The 22,597-nt window shown below is 48.7% G+C and overlaps 1 protein-coding gene across 5 annotated transcripts in view; it reads right to left on the reverse strand.

Moving 5' to 3' along the window:
- The window catches only part of RAI2 (retinoic acid induced 2), a 61,628-nt gene extending 46,307 nt beyond the window's left edge, over positions 1 to 15,321 (reverse strand). For 3 of the 5 annotated variants that reach the window (XM_049643536.1, XM_049643534.1, XM_049643533.1), the window contains exon 1: positions 15,096 to 15,320. The gene's annotated coding sequence lies outside the window, so the exon portion shown is untranslated. Of the gene's footprint in view, positions 1 to 14,508; positions 14,902 to 15,095 lie in introns of those variants that run through there. The other 2 variants (XM_049643531.1, XM_049643532.1) reach the window with 2 other exon arrangements.
- Positions 15,322 to 22,597: the final 7,276 nt, after the last annotated feature.

Below are 22,597 nucleotides of genomic sequence, written 5' to 3' on the forward strand. Positions count from 1 at the left end.
CAAGGAGGATGCAGCACAGGCTAGTTTCCGGGAGAGCAGAATGGAGTTCCCAGGCTCCTATTTTAAGAGAAGCCTTTCATCTGAACCCAGAAAAGTTATCTGAAAGGGCCTGAGATACATTCTTGCCTTTTCATCCCTGAGCTCCCTTTCCGCTCTGTGGTGGCATCGCCATGCTGAGTCCCCAGGCAGGAACTGAGTCTTCGCTGCTTTGGCCCCGACCAGCCCAGCTATCCATGTTACAACACCTTCCCCTGGCAGGTGGACTGACCAACTCATCCTGGTTTGCCCAGGACTGCCCAGGTTTTAAAGCTGAAAGTCTCATGTCTCAGAAACCCTCTCAATCCTGGGAGAACCACGACAGTTGGTCACCCTAGTGGCAGGCCACTAGCCAAATCCCTCTCTTCCAGCGGGGCCCGGTCAAGGCCTAACTGGCAGGATTACCCCATGCCACCCACTGCTTACAAATTCTGGCCTATTTAAAGAGTATATGAATTTGGAAAGTGTATTTAAAGCCGCTGACTGAAGGTACTCCGGCTGGTGACCATGTCTGTCAAGTTTCCCTTTTCTCTCCCCCAGTTTTTGGCCCATTCATCGTTTTCAATACACTCCCTTCAGAGTTTAGGGCTCAGATAATTACATGGGCCAATGCCAAGATTGTCGGCCCACCTGCCTGACTGCAAAGGGAGGGAGAGCCCAGATACCCAATGTCTCCCCTCTCCTGAGTTCCCTGGCCCATCAAGGGGCCTGCATGACAGAAACTAGGGTGTTATCATAATTTACTCTACCTACCAGCCATTACCAAGTCCCATAGTTGGCCTCCTCAAAACTTCTACAATCTAGCCCCTTGCATCTGCCACTATGAGGCTTCAGTTCAAGGTCATTGCTCTCCGTGATCACTGCAACAGAGCCTTTTTGGTCTTCTTTCCATCCTACCCCAGTTGATTCTCCACTAGGACAAAGCACCAAACACAAAGAATAGATACTGTCACTGGCCTCTATGAAACTGTTCAGGATAAAGTCCAAGTTGTTTATCAAGGCTTATAAGACTCATTATGACCTGGGCCCTGCCCACCTTTTCTGCTCATCATCCATAAGCTGCCCTTTTGCCATCTTGGTTTCCTCATCTGCAACAGAAATAGCTGTTTCTAAACATTATCGTGTGATTTAAGTGAAAGCACATATATAAAATTCCTGGTCAGGCGTTTCAGCTCCATTGTGGATTTGGAGAACCTGAAGTTCTTCACCCCATCCACGGAAGTGGTGAAAAGGCATAGGGCATTTGGCACTGGTCACTATAGAGATGGGACCAGGCAACAGATCTGAAGGAAGGAAAGAAACATCCCATACAGATGGGGGGATGAAGAGCTTCATGTTCTAAATGTCCAAGATGGAGTTGAGGGTAGGTCCAGCTGACTAGAGGAAGGTGGGCCTTACTCCTGATGAGTGGGCGTGTCACCGACAAGAGGGAGGGGGGTGGGGCCCCACTGGAGCTCTCTCGTGGGGAGATGACACAGAGCTGAGTAGACGGAAGTACTCAAAGCACAGGAAGTTGACATTTCACCACCGATTAACAGGGACAGAACCCCTGTAACAGCAGAAATGAGGCCTTGAGTTCATGCCTTTGAAGACTTGCTTTTGGAAACAGATAAACTGGGAGAAATTTGTGTGTTTGTACTTTTGTGTGAAACATATCACCAGCATCTGAGAGCCATGGAGCAGGCTGCCAGGAGCAAAGGAGGGCTGGGTTGTTAAACATGCCGATTAAAATGAACTTTAGGAAGTGCTGCTTGGCTCAAGCCACAAAAAAAGACACATGATTCCTGCTCTCCAAACATGAAACGACAACGACAACAACAACAAAACAAAGAGGGGAAAGACAGCGAGAGAACAGAACAGGCTCCCTGGGAGAAAACACAGAAGATCTGTGCACACTTGGACAAAAAGTGATTCCACATTGCTCTTTTATTGTATAAATATTCATAAGAAAAACAGCCTAACAGCTACTTTCATGAGTAAGCTCAGTTACTTCTTGACACCTGTATATATATATATTTTTTTTTAACAAGAACAACATTCTCAGCACCAATGAAAGCTAGATCAAGAGTCAAGGTGGCCAACACGACAGTCCCCTTTCTGGGGACCTCCCCGGCCCCCTGGCCACTCACACCCTCTCGAATCCTGCCCCAGGGCAAATGGCCTTTGCCTTCCAAAAGGGACAAGGACTTTAATTAGGATGAAGACACGAGAGTGGGCAGACACAGCTCGTTATCTGTCCGCTTCGCCTGGTTCATATTTTTTTCTTTCCTTGTTAACTTTTCTGCCACTGTTTAACTGCAGAGAACAGCAGATCGGACAACAAATAGGCGTCTTTGTGCAGACTTGCCTTACATCACCAGGGCGGTCAGGCAATTCCTAGAGACCGTGCCTCTTTCTTCGCCCCGCCTGGTTCTCCATCCCCTCTCCCAAGGAGCTCCAAATTAAAATGAATGCATGCCAGAACAATTGCCAAGGGAGTGACCAAGGCTAACTGTGGCCCAAATAAAGCTGGGGCTGGTAGAGGGCCTGGCCTCCAGGACAGCAGCAAGAAGAAAGCTTCTCCCAGCTGAGCTGAGCCAGCGACCACTGCTCTCTGTGTACCAGAAGGGAACAGCTGAATCTCAGGCTACACCACTTTAAGATGCAGGAATTAGTCCCTAAGCCCAGGTAGATAATGTTCAACCAAAGGCCCTGGCACCTGGGCACTTGTTAGAGCTGCAAATTCTTGGGCCTCACTCCCAACCTGCTCAGGGGGTTGGTGCCAGGGATCTGTAGTTTAACAAGCTGTCCAGGTGATCCGAATGCACACTGACCCTTGAGAACCGCTGGTCCACAGGTCTCTGAGAAAGGGAGAGACTGTGCTGGGCTGGGAGGGCATTACAGGAAAGCTGGGATCAGAAGGGCACCGTGAAATCAGCATGTTCTAGAGCTGCGCTGTCCAATACGGTAGCCACTAGCTCCATGTGGCAATTTACATTTTAACATTTAAAAAGAAAGATAAATATTCATAATCTCACTTAAGTGCGGAATTAACAAAAGCCAAACTGATAGTAACAGAGAGTAGAATGGTGGTTACCAGAGGCTCAGGTGTGGGGGGAAAGAGGCAATTTAAAGAAAAAGAAAAAGAAAAAGAAAAAGAAAAAGAAAAAGAAAAAGAAAAAGAAAAAGAAAAAGAAAAAGAAAAAGAAAAAGAAAAAAGAACGCAGAATGGTGGTTGCCAGGGACTGGGAGGAGGGGTCCCAGGTAGTTAGTGTTTAATGGGTACAGTGAATCGGTTTGCAAGATGAAAGAGTTCTGGTGACGGATGGTGGTGAGAGCCGCACAACAATATGAATGTACTTAATACCACTGAGTTGTACACTTCAAATGCTTAAGAAAAAATTAAAAATAAAATTAGTTAAGAATAAAATTTACAAGTCAGGTCTCAGCCACACTAGTCACATTTCTAGTGCTCAATAGCAACTTGTGGCTAGTGGCTACCATATTGGATAGCCAATCCATCATATAGTACATTTCCAGTGTAGAATGGAAGTTCTATTGAACCAGGCTGTATAGAAGCCCCGTTCCACCTCCTATGGGTTGTGTGACCTTGTGTAAGTTACTAACCCTTTCTGAGCCCCGATTCCTCCTTTATGAATTGAAACTCATAGTACCCACTCACATCATTAAGGCTGTTATGAAGCTGGAAATAAAATAGTAAGTGTAAATCACCTGGGACAACTGTCCAGTCTGTAGCAGAAGCCTGATAAATGACAGGTAATATTGTTGCTACTATGATTTTATCAGTGGCCATTAGAGATATCTTCTCGTGGAAGGGACAGTCTGCATTGGCTAGGACAGATTCTTTCCACTGTGTTTCAATTGCAAATTTCAGAACTTCTATAAGTGGCTCTGTTTTCAGTAGGACCAGTCAGCAGTACCATGTTGAATCAATACCAATTTGTTGGCAGGCCAGAAATGTGGCATCCTCATCCAGAAGCAGTATGTACAATCCTTGTAAGAAGGCTATAATTCATGAAGCCAGAGAGCCTCATTTTCTGTGGGGCTTGCTTTCTTTCTTTGAGCCTGCCTCCTCCCTCCCTCCCTCTCTCCCTCCCTTCTTCCCTCCCTTCCTTCCTTCCTTCCTTCCTTCCTTCCTTCCTTCCTTCCAGGTATGAATGTCACAATCCCTGGGATGGTCCATTACATTAGACTCAAGGCTTCAGTGTTCTTCATCTAGAAAGACGCCTAAGAGATCTTGCAACCTTCTTGCAAATCTCCCCCCATATGAGAAAACAAAAGCCAGAGCAACTGTACAACCCAGAGACATCCTCCCTACTGAAGGCCAGTCACGAGGGGGAGAATGGATAGGGAAAATGGGAAGAGGGCTCCATATGGGAGTTTTATTCTAACTAATTAGGAAATTGAGAGTGACTGAATGTTCTTGAGCTGGGGGGTGATGAGGTTAGAGAGATGCTTTATTGAGAGGAATATTAGCTGAGGGAGCAAGGACAGGAGTAGAGCAGACCAGCAAGGAGATCAGGGCCACACCTGGGTGAGCCCTGCTGAGGCCTGGCTCTGGGAGCAGTGGGCAGGGCTGAGGAGAGGAGGAAGGTGGGTGGAGCCCATGTGAGCTGGCAACAGAGTCGAAAACAGAATCACGGATAAAAGGTCCAGGCTCTCAGAGTTCAGGCTGCACGCTCAGACATTATGTCCAAGAGGCCAGTTTTCCCTTTCAAACTCCTCTGGAGATGCGATCCCGTTCTTCAAGTGGGCTGGGGACAAAGCCAGCTCTCTGGCGGTGGGTCAGCAGAGTGGGGTGAGGGAACTCAGAGCAGGACCCTTGCTCAGGGTGGCTTTTCTGGCTTAGGAATCATAACAATGGCTCCCCTTCACAATTCACTTAGGCCTCCTGGGTGAATCCCACACTTTCCAATGTTCTGGATGAGGAACGCTGACAAAAAAAAATGGAGAGTCCAACTTCTGACTTTGCCAGAAAAGATGTTAAACTGTAAATGCCAGGTACTACCTTGATCATTCAGAAAAGAGACATTAACACCCTGAAAAGCAGGAAAGGCCATTTTAGAATAAAAGGCAGGTCTGTGAAATGGAAAAGGTTTAGCTTTAAAAAAGAAATGCACTACATTCTCACATTTCCTCCATTTCACTGTGAATGGGTAGAAATTTTGTCCCATGCCTGGTCTGTGGGGACCACCGGTTTACGTGACATTCCAAAATGCTTCCCTGTGTGGCTTGGGCTGTCAAGAATTAGTCTGGATGACCCCAAACCCAGCTGCACAGCTCCTAAAAGCAAAAACAAAGCTTGAGGTTTCTTGGTGTGGGTGTGTCCAGCATGGAAAGGCAGGGCAGAATCAGCCTTTGTTGCCTTCTTAAAATGCCAGTGATAAGCCACAAAGGATCCTAGAACAAATGGTCTCAGATTGATATTTTCACATTCAATAATTTCATATTTAGTCTAGCGGGTTAGTGATTTTTATTCATAAAAGGAAATTGCAGCCAGAGCTAATTGCTCAATCTGAAATGTATCTGGACATTGTTTAGATGTTGGAAAGGAAACAGTGATGTTGGAGAGATTTTAGTAAAAAGAAGGGCATTAATTTAGAAAAAAGGCAAATGTAAATTAGTATAAAATGTAGCCCCATATGATTTTCAAAGCTCTGCTATGTATACAGCCAAAGAGAGAGCACCCCTATTTTGAGCTTTCCTTGATATTTTTCTTGTTTCTAAAATGCAAAAGGAAATTCATCGGCACAGGCTCAATCCATTCCCAGCCATTGATCTGTTGGCCAATCAATGATCGCTGTAATCTGAAAAAAATAACACCAGTTTCTACGAACCTTTCCAAGTGAGGCCGTGTTCAGCTAAGCTTAATAAAGAGAAAACCAGCAAGCACCATCTGGAAAACACTCTTCCGGAGCCGCACAAGATAGTGGCAGCCTTTGCCCAACCTGCTATAAATAAGTGTCTCAGGAAAAAAAAAAAAAAAACACCCCATTTTCAAATCTGTTTCTACTTAATACAGCTGCAATAGAGTTTATTTAGCTTTTCCCTATAGCAGGAAGACTGTTTGCATTTTTATGACAAGGGTCTAAATGTTTTTCACAGCCATCGCCATTGCCATTATTTTGAGGAACAACATACCACTTGGACCTGTCTGTTTGCTTCTGCAGCACACAGCAGTGGCCCCGGTGGCCTCTGCGCCACGAAACTGGCCTCCAAAGCCCAGATTGATGATCCTGTTTCCTCTCCCAGAGCTGCAGTCATCACCCGAATCCTGGCCTGCGAGGGCCTGGCTGCTTAGAATGACCAAGCGTCACGTGCTGCCTGGGCCTGGCACGCTGTGGCTGCCTGCCAAGCTCACTGCCTCTTCCTTCAAGACGACGGGGAAGAATCACATTGGTCTTCTCGTGAGGCTACAGCTCACCGACGAAGGTGTCCTGGTGGCCTGGCCAACCCCTCCGTGCCCAGCTTGTCCAGCTCTCCTCACCGGCGGAGCCTGACACTCTGAGCTCCTTCAGACACTCTTCGGGAGGTCAGCCTACCTTGGATGGCGGCAAAACGAAGTGGCCCCCGCTGACTGCACCGAGCACCTGCCTCTGTCCTCGAGCACCCCCAAACACCCATCCCACTTCAAAGACGGGCCGGGTAGGGCTGGCCTCGGGACACTTTGCTGTGTAATGAGTGACCCACCTCTCTGTTCTCCCTCTGTTCTCGCTCACCCCGTTTCCACGCTTTACCCCCCTGACGCCTTCCCTGAGAATGCAGGACCCTCCTTTCTCGCCTTTCAGGGGAACCTCAGAAAGAAGATGGCTAAGGGCTGGTCCCGGCAGCAGCATTTCATTTGTCGCTGCCGACTGCAGGCATTACCAGCTTCGAGCTGCCTGAAGGAGCTCTGCTGACATTCTCTTTCCCGAGCGGAACTGGTGCAAGGAAACAAATGTGTGCGAGAGGGAGAAAATTGGGAGGAGCTGTGAGCACCACCTAAATTGGAACGTCCCATAATTTTGAAAAATGCCCCATCTACCCACCACGGACCTTCTCTCTCAACAGTACTGGAAAACAGAAATTAGCGGTGGGTAAAGGGCTGCCACAACCTGAAATGAGTCTATTACAGTGTTCGGCGCGTAGCTCTCCCAAGTACACTAAAGGGCTAAATTAATTGGCTCAGGCTTCAGATGCTACAGGAGAAATGACAGTGAAGAGGGGGGCGGGTAGAGGAAGACGCCTGGTGGCTTTGAAGGCAATGCCTGGAATCAGGTGCATATGAAAAAGAAATTAGGGAGGAATAAACCTACTCTCTTTCTGAAAAACCAGCAAAGCCGTTAGTTATTACAATGTGCCCCCCAATTAATTACCTATGCCTTATTCGGTCGCCTGCCTTAAAAAAATCTTGGTGCTTATACAATCTTACAGACTCATCCACCAACCTGGGAATTAAGTCAGGCACATGACCCACTTCCAACTGTTAATTAATCGCCCCCATGAACAGTATATGTAAAAGTCAGAAGGATAAATTGCATCTTTTATTATTTCAAATTGAATTTGCCAAAACCCACAAATTACTTATTAAACCTTGGTCTAGACCAGTGTTTCCCAACCAGGGGCAATTCTGTCCCCGAGAGGACATTTGGCAAGGTCTGGAGATATTTTTGGTTGTCACGACTGTGGTGGGAGGGAACGATGCTACAGGCATCTAGTGGGAGACTGCTAAAATCCTACGGTGTGCAGCCCTCCCCCGCCCCCAACAAAGACGAAGCTGGCCTCAAATGTCAATAGTGCCCCGGTGGAGACACTGTGCTCTAGACAAAGCCAAATATGCTTACCTTTAATATTCTTATCTTTGGCCGTCATCAAAGAGAGAAGACATCGTTTTCTTTGAAATCTAAGGTTGGCTTACGTGTTAGCTAAGGATGTATTTATTCCTTTCCAAATAAATGCCATAGGTTCTCAGTCTGAACGCAGGAACATTAAAGAAATACCGTGATGATGGCAGGGGTGCATTTTAAATGCATATTTCATCAGTGAAAATGGATGGAAATTAATATCCCATAAAATAAAATGATGATCTAGTTATGTTCCATACAAAACCAAAATCAATACCTTGTATCTCACTTAACCTGCAATTAGAGTTTTTAAAACACTAAAACAAGGAAATGCCATTCTTTTCCATTTCTTGCTAGCTGGGTACATATTTCTGAACATGAGGCACAGAAAACAAACAAGCAGACAAAAACACCTTTTTTTTAAGGCAGATTTTTCCAGGGCATAAAAAGCTTCCGGAATCATTCCATTTTTATTTACTGTAGATTCAATCATTCTTTAGTGAGCAAAACATGCAGCCCATTCTCTCGGTCATGCCTGCCTGGCTTTCCAAATGCCCTCAAAACTGGGATGATGAATCATACACTTTGGCCCCACTGTGTCAATTAATAGTAAGCAAAGAATCCTACACAGCCAAGACAGGACGTTCTGCCTGATGTTTGTGCATATGTGGGAGGGTGGGGTTGGGGGTGGGAGTCCTTCGCCAATTGTTTCCAGAGGGTCTTAAGAGCAGGTGTTGAGAGTCTATAAAATTCCTTTAGTTCTAGAATATTCTGTGTGGCTGTACTGTGCCCCTAGCATGGGGGTGGGCTTTGGTCAGGAAAAATGCACGTTCCTAGAGTCAGCCTAGAGCTTCTAAACTATGAAGGAAATAATGGCTGACAGCTATACCATTTCGACCCTTCCAGGCCACGGTTCCTTTCTCTGAATTATCAGGCAAAAGTGGCCATACACACAAAGGCAAAAATAACAACAATGACAAAAACCGCCCAAACACACCCAGTCTTGGCTGCCAGCGAGGCCCGAATCTGCTGCTGAAAAAGAACAGTTGCTACAGTGCAGCTGGAGGAGCTTTTCCAGGGAACTGGTAATACCCTGGCTGTTAATGAATTATTTTTCGCCAGAATGTCGGATTCTTCCTGTGCTCCAGTAAACAGTCTGCTTCTGCCATGGGAAACAAAACCAGCTCCTTCCGAGGAGCTCAAGGAGGTCAGCCAAGGGTCCCCTGTGGGGGCAGCCCCCTCAGGAGCCAGAGCCACAGGCGCCTGACCTATAAATCACCACAGCCCCAAGTTCATTATTCCAGCCCTTTCCATCTACTCGAGCCATGCCCAGCGCTCCACAGAAGGGCCCAGGAAGACTACAATGCCAGCCGTGACCCTTCCCCCATCTCCAGGAACTGTGTCTTGCTCAGGTTTCCTCATCTGCCGCACCACGGCACGTGAGAGCGGGCTTCCTTGCGTTGACTCTTTCTCACGGAAACCGTATTTATTTCCTTGCTCTTGTTTTGATCAAGCTGTCAGGAAATAACTATGTGCATCCTCTCTTATCCTTTCCCTTCTTTAAGACTGGCTCCAGCCCCAAATAAGCCACTCTCCCCATTAGGGTGTCTACTTGGGACACTATTCTCCAAACACAAATCCCCAGGAAGGATATTATTAGACCAGGTGTCAAGGAAATCAACTGCCCAGGCAAGACACGGCTCCCCAGTGGACAAGGACACCAGCCTGAGGTGGGGAGAGGTGGAGGAGAGGAGAGGAAAGGGGTCATTTTGTTCAAGCCATCCTTGTCCGTTCCCATCCCCCATCTTGCTCTCTCATCTCCATTGAGTTTCAGGAGCCCACATTCCTCAGGAGCACTTGGCTGAGCAAGCATGCTCAGGGATAGACTTGATCGTGCAACCCCCCCCCCCCCCCCGCCCCAAGGACTCCTTAGCCACGGAAAATCAAAGTGGCCTGACGCCAGGCTGTTGTGGCTACTGAGTCAGCCCATGCCTCCCATCTGCCATGGAGACACAGGGTATTTATGTCCCTAAAATACCTGGAGGTACTATGAGGCTGAAGACACAGGTTGCTGGTTAGTCTGCTCTAAAGAGCACTGCCTAATAGAAATACATACGTCATTTAAAAATTTGTGGTAGGTACAGGGGCACGTGGGTGGCTCAGTCGGTTAAGCTGTCCGACTCCTGATTTTTGTTCAGATCATGATCCTACGGATTGTAAATTCGAGCCCCTGATTGGGCTCTGTGCTGACAATGTGAAGCCTGCTTGGGATTCTCTCTCTCCCTGTCTGCCCCTCCCCACTCATTCTCTCTCTCTCTCTCTCAAAATAAATAAACTTAAAAAAATTTTGTTTAAGTTTCTGGTAGGTACATTAAAAAAGATTAAAAGAAACAGGTGACACTCATTTTAATATTATAGCTTATTTGACCAACATATTCAAAATACTATCATTGTGCCATGTAATCGATATAAAATTGTTAATTGGCTATCTTGCATCCTTTTTTTTTTGTACTAAGTCTTGGAAATCCCACGCATATTTTATCCTTATAGCACACCCTGCTTTGGACTAGCCACCTTGTGACTGCTTAATAGCCACATGTGACTAGTGGCTACTATATGGGATGGTGCAGATACAGAACATTTCCTTCATCATAAACAGTTCTCATAGACAGTGCAGTGCTGAGAGACCAAAAAGCTGTGGGAAGAAAGAGTGACGGGTGAGTGCAGGGTGAGCCATCAAGTTATTGGAGCAAAGAATTACAGTGAAAATGGGAATCGTAAGGATTGGGATATTCTGGAAGCCCACCTCCACGTCTAAGGGGAGATTAAAACAGGCTTTTATGAGAGGCTCGGGGCCCATGCATACATCATGGGGAGGCCGCTCCACAGCAGTGAGAAGGCCGGCAAGTATAATCACTACTCAAGGCATCTGCCGCTTGAGCCGCCTCCATATTAGCTCTTCTGATCTGTTTACAGCAGGGGCTGGGACAGAAGATCACCAAAGTCACGTACGATCTTTCAATAACAATTCTGGGTTTGCAATCTAATTTGGTGAAGCAGATAAAGAAACATGATCAAATTACGTGTGCCTGTGTTTGTGCGTGTATGTGTGTTTGCGTGTGTGTTCCTGGCTGGAGAGGGAAGGAGGGTCATGTGCAAAACCCAGAAGTACGAATGTGACCACCAAAATCACCTGCTCACCAGCTGCCATCAGAGCACAGGAGAGCGGTAGACTTAAGAAGCTCATGAAACATTTTGAGCCACAAAGGAGACGCCTGGAAAGAATGAGATGATGGGCATCCGGGCAGACAAACAGGTGGGAGGGAGAAGTGGTAATCAGAGGCATTCTCCAAAGACAAGAGCTGCCAACTCTATAGCAAAGATGTCACCCTGTTCCCCAAATCAAGCTTAATTCAAAATCCCACGCAGGCTTTTGTGCAGGGGAGAGTGCAATTAGCCATCTTTCCCTCTGCTCGAGTGTCTCATTCTCGGAGGTCCCCCTCATATTCTGATTAGGGAGGCACAGAATCATATCTGGATTCAAATTCTGGCTCTCCCAGTGGCTCCAGAGTTTCTGCAGAGGGGTTAAAGGCTACCATCTGGTTGGAAAGGAGCTAAGGGACTTGCTTACCTAATTCAATTGCATAGCAAGACCTCATCTCACTTTTACTGAGAATTTATTTATTTGAGACGTTCAGAGTCAGAAATCCCTCATGCATCCTTTGGTCCTACCATGGACCTCAGGCTAAATTATTTAAGCTGTCTTAGCCTCACTTTCCTCATCTATAAAATGGGAATTATCTTTGCCCATGTCGCAAGAACTTGTCATCTTGGACCTACCCCAGGCTAGAAATGGAGCATGACACCAGGAACTCCAAGTCCCCAGAGAAACATAAAAATCTCTGCATTTGTCCCTGCTGAGTCTCCCTTGACAATGACTTACAGCTGCCTCCCCACCACCATCCACTCCATCAGCTCCATCATTTCATCACTCAACTCTTATTCATTCACCAACGGCTGGGCGTTGGGGATTCCAAAAGGAAGAGGCAGTCTTTCCATCTGAAATAGTTTGGGACTATTTGGGGTCTATCTGCTTGGCTATGAGCATGTGCCCTGGGTTGACTGGGCTGCCTCACTGGTAGGCTCCCTGCCCCCAAGTTAGGTACCATACGTTGTGAATGCATAGGGGCTGAGGGCCCTGGCCTTAGGGAGAAAAAAATAAGAGACAGAGGGGTTAGAGGGACACGTAGCCCCTTTAACTCATAACCACCAAAGTCTGGAATCAGACACGCGACTGGAAATTTCTCTGAGCCTCAGATTCCTTATCTGTAAAATAATGCCTCCATCACATCATGGTTTCCCACATGTCAAGTGTTTGGCAGACAGAGAGTAGCAACAAATGTTAATTCCTTTCCTAATTTATTTCCCTCCAATACCCTCCTCCCCCCAAATCTAAGGTTAGGGAAGGAACCAGAGAATAGACACTTGCTATTTTCTTACCGGAGATTGGGAGCACACTGTGTGTGGACACTGCCATATACAGAATACCTCCGTTCAGGATCAAGTAGAGTTGGGGAGGCCGGTCCTATTTAGTCGTTGGGTCACTGTAGCTAAGAGCTGTATCTGTTCCCCTGGTGCTATAGCACTCCCAGCAACACCTCATCACACACCTCTCGATTTTTCTTTTTCTTTCTAGCCTTTCAGAGGCCCTGTCTCAGAGGCTCTGTTTTCTGGCTACAAGACCTTTTATTTATTTTATGGTTCTTACCCAACTGCCCACCAACCAAGTTCTTACACTGGCAACTAGCATCACCTGGAAAACTGTGTTCTCATTTTTTCCTGAGATGGGCAAGTTTTCCCTGGGGCCAAACCTCACAGCTGGAAGTCTGGTGCTTCTTTGCATGATAAAGGACTCCGCGGGGGGTGGGGGGAGGCACTCCCCCCCCCCCCAAACGTCCCATGGCTGGTGCCAAAGCGGCCAATACCCTAAGTTCCAGTCTGACTTGGCTCACCGTGCCTGGGCTGCGCGTTGGAATGCCTCTAGTGGGAATCAGTCGGGATGACACTCAAGTGGTCATTCGTAGGATATTTATGGGGTCTGTGGATTCAGGGGTGGGTGGGTGGCCTCTCGGGGCTTCTAAGGGGCAGATGAACTGGAATGTCACCCGGTTTATGATTCTGTGCCCTCCAGCCCACCCCCGACTTCTGAAAGTGGCACAGCTCCCCATGTTCCTCTTGAGAAGAAAATGCAAAGGACAAAACAGCGAGAGGGGGCATAATGCTGCCTGGTGAGCAGCTCCCATGCCCGAGCCTCCCCACTAGCCTCCTCCCACATTGCCACCCCTCCACCGTGACAAAAGCACATCACAACACATTTTCTAAGTTATCTTAAGTCTCTTGGTCAATCAACAACATTCTGAAGACTCAAAAGGAGGAAGAGAGACATCTAGACAACGGTGGGAAGGATTCCTGGGGAAAAGCAGAGAAAACCTTGCATGATGTATGCAAGGCTAGGAATTGTTTTCTCCCTGCTGGCTGCTTTTCTCTCTGTTCTAAAGAGAAGCATCCGAAATCGGCTAAATAAAGGGATCACACCAGAGGATGAGAGATAATGCTAAATCAACAAAAACAAAGACCCAAATGAAACAGAGCGAGCCATGAGAATCTGCGGCTATCAAAACTTTGTTTGGCCGTATCTATTTATCATCGCTGCACACCCGGGCTCTGCGGAATATCATTCTGTTGATGTCACTTATCCTCAGCAAAATATTTACACATCCTTAAAAACGCCAGATGAGGGGGGCCGGTCGGCGCGCTGCCGCAAGGCGCCCCTGAAGCCCGATCGCCCACGGCTGGGCAGACCATGAGATGGGGGCACGATGGGGTTGGCTCCAACGGGCACAGGTAAGAGCTACCGACAGTTCCCGGAACTCAGCCACCCAGGAGCTGCACTCTGCCCTGCCCACCTCTCCCCTACCTGACTCTGCAAGAAGCAGCCACATCCCTGATATGGTGTCAGCGCCTCCTCCCCCCCCCCACCCCCCGCCCTGGCCTTTCTCATTGATTAAGTTCTCAAACCATTGTTAAAAGCCGGGTTGCTTTTCCCTGGAAAACTGGGCTGAATTCATTAAGCTTCCCCCTGCCACAAAAGGAATATTCATAAAAGTTTGGCAGGCAGAAAGGGAGGCTGACTGCATGCCATGGGGTGGGTGACAATTCGCTCTTCCAAAGCCACCTTCTTCTTCCATGCCCCATCCCTCTCTCCATCCATCCGTCGTGCCCCAAACCTACTCCAGGGACTTGTGATAGGGAAACACAAAGCAGCAGCTGTTTGGCAACATTTCTACCCCTCGCCGGCAACTGTGGTGGGATGCCATTTCCCCACCCAGGCGGAGCTTATGCTGAACAATAGTCGGGCTTTAAACGGCAAACAAGCAAACACACAGAGCACAACCTCAACCACGAAAAAGCCAACACGGAGAGAAGCGGTAACTCCCTCCGCAGCAAAAGGCGCCGCCGAAACGCACGCAAAAATGCTGCGAGAACGCTGCTCGGTGCCTAACATGGCAGAAAGCCCGAGCCGGTGCGGCCACCCCGGGTCTGGGCATTGGGGGGTTCGAAGGCTCCCGGGGCGCCGACACACACTCACCCGGCTTCGGGAGGATGCGGGGCTGGCCGAACGTCACAAAGACAAGCCCAGCGCGATCTGGCAAAACCCAACTTTCCACCCGGCTCGCCAGGGCCGCCAGATACGTCAACAGAATCCATCTTTCGAAGGGCCTGGAAGGCGCCGGGTTTTCCGGGCCGGGGCAGAGCGGCAGAGCCCAGAGGCGGCCCGGTGCGGTGCCCGGGAGCGGAGTCCGCCGCGCGCCGCCCTCTGTGCCGGGTGCCAGCGCTGGTGGCGGCCCGAAACCCACTTCGGGGCCCCCGCCCCGCCGGCCGGCGCCGCCTCTCCGGCCCCGCCAGCCAGTGCGCGGCGCCGGGAGCAGGAGCGGGGCCCGGGGACGCCGCACGGGTGGCGGCCTGAGCCCGCGCGTCCCCGCCCCCGCCCGGCCCTCCCAGCTGGCCCCGGCCTCCGGGCGCCGTCCTGCCCACGGGAGCAGGCCCCTCCCCGGGCGCCGGGCCCCGCCAGGCTCGCCCAGCCCGACGCGCCCCCTGCGTCCCGGTGGCAGGTCCGCACGGGGAAGGCGGGGGAGGGGGACCCCGGCCCGCGCTGGGGGGCACCGCGGTGGCTACCTCGCGATCGCGGCCGCCGCCTCCAGGAAGCCACGGGGTGGTCGCGGGTGTGGGAACTCTCCGGTCTGGCCTCGCCGCCCGCCGCCTGAAGGGGGTGCGCAGCGGTGGGAGCCGCCGTCGCCGCTGTCACCGAGCCGCTGTCGCCGCCGCTGCCGGTCGTGCGTGAGTGTGTGTGCGCCTGTGTCCGGACGAGTGTGTGTCTGCGTGCGGCGCCCGGCCTTTACTATATACACCAAGGGGTGGGAGGAGGCGGGGAAGGGGAGGGCTTGGGGGAGGTGGCGGAGGAGGGGGAGCAGGAGGGGGGCGAGAGGGTACCCAAGGAGGAGGCGGCGGCGAAGGAGGGACAGGTGATCTCGCCCACGGGGAGGGCGTGGCTGTGGGCGGCGCAGGGTGGCAGGAGGAAGGGTCGCCCGAGGCGTGGGCCAGGGGAGGGGGAGATGGACACGGAGGAGGGCCGGCAGAGCGGGGATCCTGCTGCCAACTGGCGGGCTGGGGACCATTCCAGACCCCACGATGAAGAGGAGCCAGAACGGAGCCCAGAAGAGAGGAAGTGGCTGGCTGATGGAGGCGGGAGAGGTGGGGAGGGCCCAGTGACCACCCCCTAAAATGCCAGGGTGATACACGTAGAAGATCCTTCTCACAAGGTGTGAGATTATGAAAGACGAAATGAGCCCACGGACACAATCTAATTTCCACAAACTTGCCTGAGAGATGATTTATTTATTAATCTAACATTTCTTGAACACCTGGTGTTTGCCAGACACCGGGGCTGAGACCTGGAGTTAGAGACTATTGACTACCCGGCTGCTAAACAGTAAATAAGTAATAGATGTTAGTAGTACTATTGATGATTTAAAAACAAAATAAAAAACCTAAATCCTGTAAATGTTTTAAGAGAGCAAAGGAAGCAACTACACTGCTTTAATTAATCCCTAAAGATGTAAAGATTTTTTTCTGGAAATCAAAACAGGATGAAGATATTTGAGAGAGAATGGCAGAACTTAAGTTACTTTAATCAGAGAAGAGAGCGTCTGAATCTAGCTATCCTTTGCACATTCAATCCTCCACCCCAACACTGTGACTCGTAACCACAACTTCCCTCTTGCAGAATTTGAGGTGGCCACACAGAGTGTGAAAGACAGAGAGAGCAGCCTGGCAAGTTTACAATTAGCAAGGGAACCTGAACTTGTGTTGGAGAGGTTCTATTCTAACCTTGTAGTGTTGCAAGCATAATGTAATAGAAACCAGGGCCACATAATGCCTTATTATTCTGAGGGTACTTTTGCCTTTACTGGATTCCCTCTTCCATTAAAAAAAATAAAAACAAAAACAAAAACACAAAAACCGAAAAGTTCTATTTTACAATTGCTTTGGTAAAAAGACAAATATATTGATATTATATATTAATACATTTTCTTCAACCTAGAAGATCAATTTTTCTTCTGATTTCAAAAGAAATGAAAACATTTCTGTGGGCTCCTAAAAGTACTGTGGGCCCCAGGCTCTGTGCCCACTGCTGGTAACAAAGAATTAGGCCCTGTTGGTACCATTCCTTGATAATGAATTCCCTCTTTTGAAAAAAAAAAAAAAAAAAAGAGTTAAATTAAAAAATACTGAGCTGACACAGACACAGAAAGACACACAATACAACTTTAAGAACTGATAATAATGAATCGGGGCACCTGGGTGGCTCAATCGGTTGAGTGTCCGACTTCATCTCAGGTGATGATCTCCTGGTTTGGGAGTTCAAGCCCCACAGTGGGCTTGCTGCTGTCAGCCTGTCAGGACAGAGCCTGCTTTGGATCCTCTGTCCCTCTCTCTCTGCCCCTCCCCTGCTTGTACTCTCCCCAAAATAAAAAATATATATATTTTAAAAAAGAACTGATAATAATGAATATCAACAGAAAGTACCAGTTCCTACTCGTGTCAGTCAGGCTCTTGGGGCCTTAAATCAACTTGAAGTCATTAATGATACCTGTGGAAATATCTGTCTGTGAATGTGTCTTCAACCATTTTAGTAACCAAAGACTTCCTCTAGAGATCTCAGAACTGTTCTGAATCCTTGGATCAGGTATGTGAGGTCTCTGTTGCCAGGACCTAGCCTGAATACAACTAAAGACACAGCTGGGCAATTATAATTGGGCAAGTTCATGGATGAAAGATCCATAAAGGTTTTGTGTGTGCTGAGGGGGTATGTGTGTATAAGGTACGGATTGATATCCTGGAAGGCAATTACTAGCCTATTTCTTTTGTTGGCCTCATCACAACCCTGGGTTAATGTTTGATCCCCACTGGCAGTTGTGATTCATATTTGCTGCCCTTTGAGGTGCTTATGTTTTCAGGAGACACTATATTGATTCAGATTAATGCATACTAAACAGGCATTATGGTCCCAAAGAAGGGTACAGTGCCACCCTCTGTATTTTCATCGTGAGTGCCCTTGCAGCGAGAAGGAAAAAAGAGAAGTCCATAATTACAGAGCAGGTCTGCATGGGGGAAGAGATGTCTGGGGACAGAAACGGGACATTAATGTGGAAGAACTGTATTCATACAGTTAAAGGATGCCCCAGAAAATGGAGAGAAGAAAGGATGTGCCCAAACAGCAGGAAAGAACCACAAAAACCTTCCAGAGCTGCTCACGGTGATTTTTGAGATCTGTAATTTTAATATTGTTGCTTTTAAGTAAGGACTCAACAAATTTCACATCTCAGACCTAATTGTTTTATCTATACCTTGCTTCTCTAATATAGCATCTCCTCATGATCTAGTTTTCACAAACTTGCCAGATGTAGGATTCATTTACTTATCCAATAAACACCTATTAAGCACCTGCTGTATGCCAGTCACTGAGCTAAGGACTGTTGTTAGAGAGAAGGTTAACATATGGTTGCTGACCTCAAGGAGCTCAGAGGCCAGTAAATGAACTGTTAATGATACAGCGTAACACTATGTGGTGCATGAGGAGTTATCCCATTGACTAGGTTGACCCTGAAGGAGCGGGGCCAGACCCGGGCTGGGAAAGGGTAGGGAATGGCACGGGGCAGGGCAGTCAGAAAAGCCTGCACAGAGATGGCGTCAAGAGCCGAGCACTGAGAAATAAATAGGAGTTTTTCGAAGTGAGGGAAATACATTACAAATGAAAGGAACAGCAAGCACCAAAACTTGAACGCAAAGCACATTCTGGACACTGCAGATATTCGGTGAGACTGGAGTAGAGGCTGTGAAGAATAGCAGGGGTGGGGGTGGAGGAGGCTGGGGGCAGCTGAAGCCCGTGGTCTGTCCTATAAAGGACCTTTTTCTTGGAGTCCATGGGGAACCAATGAAGACTTCAAGCAAGGGGATGACCAAGAAAGATGTGGGTCGAGGAATGCTCACTGTGTTGGCGGGTGTGAAGGGCCAGCCGGAGGGAGTGAGGTTGGCGGCAAGGAGACCAGGTGAGAGATGCTTTGGCAACGATCAGGGTTTGAATCAAGGTAGTGCGAGCAGAGATGAAGAGCAGGATGCAGAACTGGCGGGACTTGGTGATGGAGGAGACAGGAGTTAGGGCAACTGGTGCCTGGCTTTCTGAACTGGGTGACAGGGTGGGCTGGGGGTGTCGTCACTGAGACAGAAGTCCTAGAAAGAGACGCAGGTTTGGGACTGGAGATGGCGAATGCTGTATGTTCCCCCAGAAGCAGATCCTGAGACAAGGATTCAAGTGCAGAAAGTTGATTTGGAGGGTGAAGGAAACACGGGTAGGGGTGTGGGAGAGGCAGTCAGAGGGATGGCAGCCAATGGGGGTATGTTAATAAGGCCAGTTACCACTGTGGAGCTTAAGTCCATGGGTAAACTCCTGGATATGGTACAAAACCTCCACTTCAGAACAAAGAGGTGAGGAAGCTGGTTGAGGGCTGCCCAGGGAGTGCTGATTTTCTGGTAATCCTGGTCTGGCACCCAGCATAGGCAGAGAGTCCTTTTCAGGGGCAGAGAGAAGACACTGGCAGCTGGCCATCTGTGGAGCACACTGAGACAGTAGCCTCTAGGGGATGTGGGTGGGGCACCATTAGCATCTGCTCCAGGGAGTTCTGGTTAGGGCATCTTGAGTGGGAAGTGCCTGTTGGGTAGCCACATAGAGAAGTCCAATAGGCATTTGCAGGAGAAGTTAAAATTCTAAGCCGAAGACCTAAATTTGGGAGTGGTTGTGTCCTTGGTGTTGGTTGAGCCAGTGGGTACTGAGCTCTGCCAAAGACATATGTGACTTGAGTTGGCGGCTGAGTCCATCACCCCGTGGTATGCTCACATGATTTGACCTGATCTGCATGAACATCCTGGTGGGTTTCTCTAGGGGTGCCAGGAACTCCTGAAGTTGTACAAGCCAGGTTAGCGCTCATGGGTGCGAATGTGTTTGGGGGAAAGGATCCATTGCTTTCAAATGGTGGGGACCATTTGATCCGAGGCAAATGGCATCCTTCCTGCAAAACTTGGACCCAAGAGATGAGAGGAGAGATTTGCTTGGGGCTCTATGGGTAAGCTCTGACTCTTCCAGGAGGGGCACCTGCCCTCTCTCAATAGATGTGAAAATAATGTAACCACATTTGCAACTGGCAGCAAAAACATGATGCCGGTGACCGTATAACTGACCATCTACACGGGGACACTGCTGACAGTGAATGGGTGTTCCAGGACTCACTGTGATCAGGGCAAAAGGCATAAACTGGGTCTTCCCATCACAGCAGGATGAATGGTCATGATGATGCCAGGAGCCAGGCCTAGGAGGGAGCTAGGAAAGTACAGTAGGTCCCCACCCTAAAGCTAGCATCAAATTCTAAGGCACGTGGTTTCATGGACAGGGATGGATACCTGCACAACATTAGGGTTCTCTTAGGAAACTGGATTGCGGAATGCAGAATGAAGCAGCCACAAGCCAGACCCTTTAAAATGGGCCTCCTTCTTACTCGTGACAGCATCTCGAAATCCTCTGACACTAAATGCTCTCCTGATTGTGAGACTAGACAGAGCTACCACTGGACTATGGGAGACTTCAGTGCAGAGCAAAGACAGTACTTTATTTCTCTGTGTGTTTTAGTATGTACTTTCCTACTGCGAAAGGCAACACAATAAACATAGAAAAAGAACCCGAAACTCCAGTGGTGGTACTGAACTGCTGGACCAACCAACCACTTCCGGCACCACCGGAACTTGTAGTTCTAGTTACCCAAGTTGTTCCACTGTTTCCTAGCTTAAACTTCTCGGCGTCAGGTCTCTGTTGCTTACAATCAAAAGCATCCTAAGACACACATGCAATTACAGAATTGTTTTTGTTTTGTTTTGTTTTGTCCCAGATGGGATAAGGGCCATTCTGGAATCAAGACATCTAACAAAAACAAGTGGAGGGGGGAAGTAGGTCAGGAATTGATATTGCAGTCTGACTTCAAAGACAAGTGTAAATAAGAACACAGCTGAGGCGCACGGTTCTGCCGAATTTGGAAGGCCGGCCACGTACATGGCCACGGCGGTTTTCCATTCTAGCCTCACAGGCACGCTCCTGCCTCAACAAAGGGCTCAGGGTCCTGCGCTCAGGGTCCTGGGGTCAGGGGAGTTTATTCTATCTCTTGCTCTCTCACCGCTCTGAGTGGTTGTGAACCAGCTCTGCTCTCTTTCTAGCTGTCTTCCCCAGGACATCCCATCTTCCTGACTTGACTGTCATCATCAAGGGGGACCCTTGGCTTACATCTCCCACAGAATCTACCTTAGTTCTCTTTAGGGAGGAGGCCTTCAGTAAGTGATGGCTAGCCACGATGATCTCCCCTCACGTTTGTGCTTTGGTCTCTTATTCCCAAGGAGCTTCAACACCCCTTACCTAGAGAGAGAGGTGGACAGAGTGGGTTTGGGGTTGGAGCCATGCAACTGTCACCTGAGGCGAGCAGGGTTTGTCCTAATTAATGGAGAGCCCTGTACAAGGCAAGGGAGAAGCCAGATTGCATGAGACAGAGTCGAGAGCATGCTCATCAGCAAGAAAGGACCAGAAACCAAAATTAAAGCCGGGAGGGAGATTTGGAGTCGTGGGGCACGGAATAATAGGCAGTGGATTTTGATTAAGTGGAAAATAGACACAGATTCGGTTTTGGAGAGGTAAACTATTTTGCTGGATGGGAAAACGATGCCGACTATAACACGAGTGTGGTTGAAATACTGGCACACAAAGGACCAAGAATAGACTAGCTCAGAGATGACCCCGCACAACCCAGTCTCCTGACGGGGAAAATCATGCTCAGTAGAGAAACACACACACACACACCTTTACACAAGCCAAGTTCTCTTCTCTTTCCAGGTGTCAGACTTACCTTTTCCTTTCTTAGAAATTTATTCACAAATGAGCCAGATTGATCTCTCAGTGAGAAAGGGAAAATCATCAAAGTTGCCCTGGGGTGACAATTAGAATATTATCCAAAACAATCGTTAAAAATAGCTGCTGAGAGGGGCGCCTGGGTGGCTCGGTCGGTTAAGCGTCCGACTTCGGCTCAGGTCATGATCTCACGGTCCGTGGGTTCGAGCCCCGCGCCGGGCTCTGTGCTGACCGCTCAGAGCCTGGAGCCTGTTTCAGATTCTGTGCCTCCCTCTCTCTGTGACCCTCCCCCGTTCATGCTCTGTCTCTCTCTGTCTCAAAAATAAATAAACGTTAAAAAAAAATTAAAAAAAAAAATAGCTGCTGAGACACTCCAAGGCGGGAGTGTTAATGTTACAGGACACAACGAACAGCGACCCCTAAATATCCCCGATCGCCGAAAACCACAGTCCCCTGTGCCTGGTGCTGTGGTGACAGCGAGGTTCTATCCCTGCCACTGTCTCTTGGAAGCAGAGCTACTGAGGGCTTTCTCGGCCATCAGACCCACGGGCTGTCGGAAGTGATTACCTCCCTCCCAGATGCAACCTATCTGACCTAGCTAGCACGCAGCTTATAAACAAACGAGAAAGTGCCCGTCAATTTCACAAATGGTCCATGCCTCCAAATGATCGTATGCTCCTGCAACCTCCAGTGTGTGGATGGCCTGTCAGGTCTGTCCCGATTCATGCATGGCGAGTCTCTCCAACATAACTGACAAGGCTTCTGTTGCTGTAAGTTCAAGAGGTGAAAGCAGCTGACAAGGTCATTCATTTTGGAACAGGGCATCAATGTATAATACAGAATGGACTGCAGTCATGTTGTCTGTCTTCAGCTGGGAGAGTTTCTCAAATTATAGAATTTTATGAACAGAACAATTTCATGGAAGGGGGAAAAGAGAACAAGAGTAAAACCTCTCTTGCTAGGGATGGCTAGCAGTTTTGATTGCTGTTCTTTGCATTTGTGGCCTCTCTGTGCCAGGTCAACATCCAAGCACTCTCTCGAGATTGCTCAACGTCAGCCCCGGCCTACCTCGGCCCCTTGCAAGTGAATTTTCTGATGCTTTTCATCTCTGCGATTATGCCTGCCCGGTTTCTGAACCAGACCACCAGTGTGTTGGGTCTGACATGAAGCTGGCTTC

This window comes from Panthera uncia, chromosome X (assembly GCF_023721935.1).
Source record: "Panthera uncia isolate 11264 chromosome X, Puncia_PCG_1.0, whole genome shotgun sequence".
Taxonomy (NCBI): domain Eukaryota; kingdom Metazoa; phylum Chordata; class Mammalia; order Carnivora; family Felidae; genus Panthera; species Panthera uncia.